We start from the raw sequence: 5,593 nt of genomic DNA on the forward strand, positions 1-5,593 counted from the left end.
GGGTTCTCTAGAAATATGCCTTTGATCGAAAATTTTGGGCTGAACTGTTTTAGGTTTGAGAGGCTATTGGGGACGACGAGATCGCAATTGCGATAGCCTCTTCGCATTTGCGAAGAGGTAATCACAATTGCGAACGAAGTCATATCCGGCAACCTTCGCATTTGCGAAGATGAGCTCGCAACTGTGAGTTCTAAAGATGTCTGCTGCCTTCGCAATTAATATGTCGCAATTGCGACATCAAAGAGTTGTTTTCTGCAGACCTGAAAATCCTGAAATATTTTCTAAGGCTGGTTTTTTACTGTGACGAGCTCGAAACACACACCTAAATTATGCTCGCTAATCAAATATAGTATAGTATAATATTGTATGCACAAGGATTGAATTTAAACAGTATTCTCATAGTTTTTAGCTTGATTGCTATCCAAGATGATCAACAATTGAGATTTATATGATTTCTAACTAAAATTAACTAAGAGTCTAAAGCTATTGACTAATGACAATCGAAACAAGGAATAAGCAATGAAAGTTATCAGTGGGAGAATATAGGATTTTGATAGGATAGGTGCAAGATAATTGCTTGGGATCTAACTCAATATAATTCACTTGTAATGTTCAAGTTAGTCTCTCGAATTCACTCAATTATTAGTTCAAACGTGCAGCAAAAACTCCTCTCTCGATTAAGTTTTAACCTCACAAGATGAACCAATTTAAGCACGTGAAGATATGCAAGAATGTGTAGTGGATTGGTCTTTAGGAGAACCTCTCTCGATTATCCTCCTAACTAGGTTTAATCAATGATTCAACTAGCCTCTATCAATTACTAAGAAGAATTAATGAACTCAACTAACAATATAATGCAAAGATATCACAAGTTATGCCTCTCTCGATTACATGAACTAGTGAATATAGATGCAACAATTAAATCATCTAAAAATGCTTCAATACATAAACTAGAGTTATAATCCACAAACAATCATCAAAACACCAAATCCATCAAACCCTAAAGAGAACTACTCCATAGATATGGATCAATTCATCACAAATAAAATTAAAGTAAAGGAAAACATAGATTCGATCCAAACTCGAGTCTTGAGTGAGGAAGGAAAGATGAAATCCTTGTGCTTGTCCTCTTCCAACTCCTCCTTAGCCTCCTTAGGTCTAAAGTATGTCAAAAGTCCATAAAATAGCGTTTTCCCATGTATTTATACCAAGTAGGGTCGGGCCCAAACGAAATCACCCTTTCCTAGCCGAAATACGAAAACTTGCAAACTTAATGCTTTTGATGCGTCGCACTATGCTACACCCAGTGCGTCACATTAGTGAAATTTTCTCGGTCGTAAACTCTTTGAACTTAGCTTGTCTGACAGAATATTGTAATGATGATACGCACTATGCCACGCACTATGCCTAGCATTAGTGTATTTTTCTGTTAGACCTCAGAAACCCATCCTCTGAACTTTGTCAATCTTCTTACATAAATTTACCCTACTACGTCGCACTATGAGTCGCCTAGTGCGTCGCACTAGTGCATTTCTTTAGCTCTTGCTTTCCTTGATTTATGACATCCGAAAGTGATCCTCGACCCCCGAACACGATCCCGACTTAATCCTTTGGGCTTTTACTCAGACTTCAAAGCTCCAAATAGCTCGAATTTGTTCCACAACATCTACATAACTCGGAATCATTCCTACAAGGCATAAAATACGCAATAAATGCAAAATACTACCAATTAAAGCTCAAACACAAGTAAAGTGCAGTAAATTAGAGTGCAATAAGCGACTAAAACACGTGATTATAGCTTACCATCAACACCCCACACTTAAACTATTGCTCTTCCTTAAGCAATCAAACTACACTTCATATAGACACGACCTTTTTAACAACCCTCATAACTCATCACACCAAGAATAATTAAAACAGATTAAGCACAATACCGTAACATCCTTGCCTCAAGATTTGACTCAAAAGCACCATGCATTTTTCACAACCCGCTCACTTACTCTAACACAGAGGTCAACGATATTACCTTTCCTTCATGAATCAAGTACCCTCACACAACAATAGAGAGTAGTTCCACACACAATAAAATTTAAGAATAATTAGGAACTCAAGATAGAAAGAATTCGCTCACTCTCAGAAACAACATTCATATTCCACAAAAGACGTAAAATATGCTTGTCCGTAGTGTACTACTCTACTAATTGAGCTCATTCAGTCAAAGATCAAGTAGGACTTTTATTGCTTGTAATGTAGGCTGCGGGACGAGTAGGATACAGTTGGATATAAGAGTGACTACACCTCCCTAAGTACTTTAATACATAATTACTCGTTCAAAACCCCACTTATGTCAAACTAAAACTCCACCTTCACATCAATATACATTAACTCCCTAATTCTTTAAGCACAATTACATCAAGTTACCACTATCAAAGAACACTTTTCACAATCATACACTTATTTGTTTCTTTCATTTTCAATTCAAGTGACTCTTACTTCTTCAAAACAATGCACATTTCTCCTTATTTCAATAATTCCACTCAAAAGCCAAACCAACCACCCCACACTTCAATTTTTACAAAGTTTATAACAAATTCAAGTGCTCACGAGAGGTAAAAGGTTCAAATAGATGGTCAAATCAAACAAATGGGTAAGGCTTGTAATGTAGTTTCCAAGCAAACAGGATTACAGGCTCAAAGGGGTTGACTAAGATACATAACAATTAGGTGGGTAAAAGCTTATAACTGTCTCAACAAAGAAATGCCTATATCACTTCCAAGACTGAATAAACTACTATTTCTCTTTGCAAACACACGGGGCAAGCTCTAGACATCAAATGCAATGCACAGAATACACAAAACCTCACACACACATGGCACATAACTCACTCAGGACTGGACTATCAAGACATTCTAGCCAAAGCAGTTAAGCAAAGTTAAGATCATATAATTTAAGGTACTTGTGCAAGAGTTCAAAAACTGATCCTAAGCGTCACAACTAAAACACTTATTACTCTCAAGGCATAATAAAGTCAAGAGATATTACTTTCAAAATTAATAACTATCTAAACCCGGTTCAAATAAAACCCTTGGAAAAGAACCGCGGCATAAAGAAAAACCAAGGAGGAATTATTACACAACCTAAAAAATAAAATCTTTTTTTGTCTTTTTCTTTTGACTTTAATCCCTCAAGAAACCTGTCGAATGATATCTATCGTCGGGAAAAATTGAAAAGTTTTCAGTTTTTATGGTTTTTTTTCAATGTTTTCTATCTCTAACTACTACAACTAACAAAAAGAAAACTAAAACACACACATACATACAAATATCACCCACCCCACATTTTAAGTTGTGGCATGTCCCCATGACACACAATTAAAAAGCATAAAGTAAAGGAAACTTCCTTGAACATCTAGTCGGGGTCTGAGTCAAAGTCGGGCTCCATTCCTCGCCTTCAAACTAATGTGCACATCCATGCAGACAGTTTCTTCTCAGCCTTCTTGGGGTACACCCCACACTTATCTTTCTCACTCACCGCAGCTTTCTCTTTCGAGCCCTTCACTTTCCACTTAACACTCGCAACTGGTTTGTCCTTTTGTGCCCCCTTTTCTACATTCATCTCAAAAGTCACAATCTCCTCACCCACTCTAAGTATGAGTTTTCTCTCGTGTATATCCAACATAGCTCTACCCGTCGCTAATAATGGTCTTCCTAGGATGAGGGGGACCTCCTTGTTCTTGTCCATATTCACCACTATAAAATCCACAGGAAATACGAACATATCCACCCGAACTAACACATCTTCCACTATCCCCTCAGGTGTTATAGTCGTTTGGTCTGCCAGCTACAAAGATATTGGTACAGACCTTATCTCTCTGATTTATTTCTCTAGTTTCATGTAAATAGATAGAGTCACTAAATTAATTGAGGCACCGAAATCACATAAAGATTTATCAAAATTAATAGAGCCTAAAGAGCAAGGTATAGTAAAACTCCCTGTATCTCCACACTTTTGTGGGAGCTTATTTTGCAATGCTCTGGGAGCTTCACCACCGAGTTCTCCTCTATTTTCCTCTTCTTTGTCAGGATTTCCTTCAAGAATTTGGCATAGGCAGGCATTTGTGAGAGAACTTCTATGAATGGAAAATTTACATAAACCTGTTTTAGCACATCTAGAAATCTCTCAAATTGCTTGTCCAACTTTTCTCTATATAGCTTTTGTGGAAAAGGTAAAGTAGGCATATGCTCGCTCTTCTCAGGTTCCTCCCTTCTCGATTTTTCTTCCTTCTTCTTCTTCTCAGTTTTCATCGGTCCTTTATTCTTTTTATCAACATCATTCTTCAGTTGCTCCCCACTTTCTTTTTCAAGTACCACCTCTTTTTGGACCAGGTTGGGATCTTTCAACACTTGCCCACTTCTCAGAGTTACAACATTCAGTATTTCTTTGGGATTCTTTTCAGTGTCAGTGGGGAGAGTGCCTGGAACCCTCTCAGATAATATTGTTGCAATCTATCCCACTTGTCTCTCCAGGTTTCGCAAACCAGTGCCCAATTCTTTGATAGCTGCTCCATGAGTGTCCAGCCTCTCATCTGTCTTGATAATGAAAGCCTTCATTAGATTCTCTAGACTAGGCCAAATGGGTTGTTGAGGCTGAAATAGCTGCCTCTGCTGATTTTGGTATGCTGGAGCTCCTTGTCCCTGCGGTCTAGTATTATTTTGCTGCAAAGCATTCGCAGTACCTCCAAGTGAACTCCATAAAAAACTGGGGTGCCTCTAACCCATTAAATTGAAATTGTAGTTTCCCACAGCAATTACTTCCTCAGTTAAGGCTTGACACTCATGAGTAGGGTGTCCCCTTGTACATATATCACAAGCTGTGTAAGTCTCACTTTGTATCGAGGCTAAGGTCTGCTTCCTTATCTCTTTGGCCATAGCATTAAGCTGTACCTGCACAGATGTGTTAGCATTAACCTGGCGAACACCAGTTGATCTTCTTCTTTCAGCACTCTCAGAGGGCCACTAATTTGCATCTTCAGATAACTCATCAAGAATTGTGACTATCTCCTCTGGAGTCTTCTTCATCAATGGGCCTCTAGCTGCATTGCTCAATGTTATACGTGAGGTTGGTGTCAGTCCATCCCAAAAGTCCTAGAGTTGCATCCAGAGTTCAATTCCGCTATGTTGACACTTGCGAACAATCTCCTTAAACCTCTCCCATGCTTCAAAAACAGTTTCCATATATTTTTGGCAAAAGTTATGGATTTTTCTTCTAAACTTGCCCGTCATAGCTGAAGAGAAATATTTGTCAAGGAATTTTCTGGTCATCTCCTCCCATGTTATTATTGATCCCGTGGGCAAGCTCCGAAGCCACTACTTTGCATCATCTTTGAGTCAAAAGGGGAATGCCCTTAAGTACATTGCATCTTGTGACATCCCATTGTATTGAAAGGTATTCATAATCTCCTCGAAATCCATTAGATGTGTGTTTGGATCTTTGTTTGGCTTCCCTCTGAAGACACAATAATTCTAAAGAGTTTGAAGCAACCCTTGCTTCAACTCAAAATTATTTGCTGCAATTGGAGGTGGTCTAACACTTG

General features: G+C 38.4%; 1 non-coding gene across 1 annotated transcript; it reads left to right on the forward strand.

The window, feature by feature from the left end:
* The first annotated feature begins 5,166 nt into the window (after positions 1 to 5,166).
* LOC142173906 (small nucleolar RNA R71) lies at positions 5,167 to 5,273 on the forward strand. The gene has a single exon (XR_012703264.1). It is a non-coding gene; the product is annotated as a small nucleolar RNA R71 (small nucleolar RNA).
* The last annotated feature ends 320 nt before the right edge of the window (positions 5,274 to 5,593 follow it).

The sequence above is a fragment of the Nicotiana tabacum genome, chromosome 2 (assembly GCF_000715075.1).
Source record: "Nicotiana tabacum cultivar K326 chromosome 2, ASM71507v2, whole genome shotgun sequence".
Taxonomy (NCBI): Eukaryota; Viridiplantae; Streptophyta; class Magnoliopsida; order Solanales; family Solanaceae; genus Nicotiana; species Nicotiana tabacum.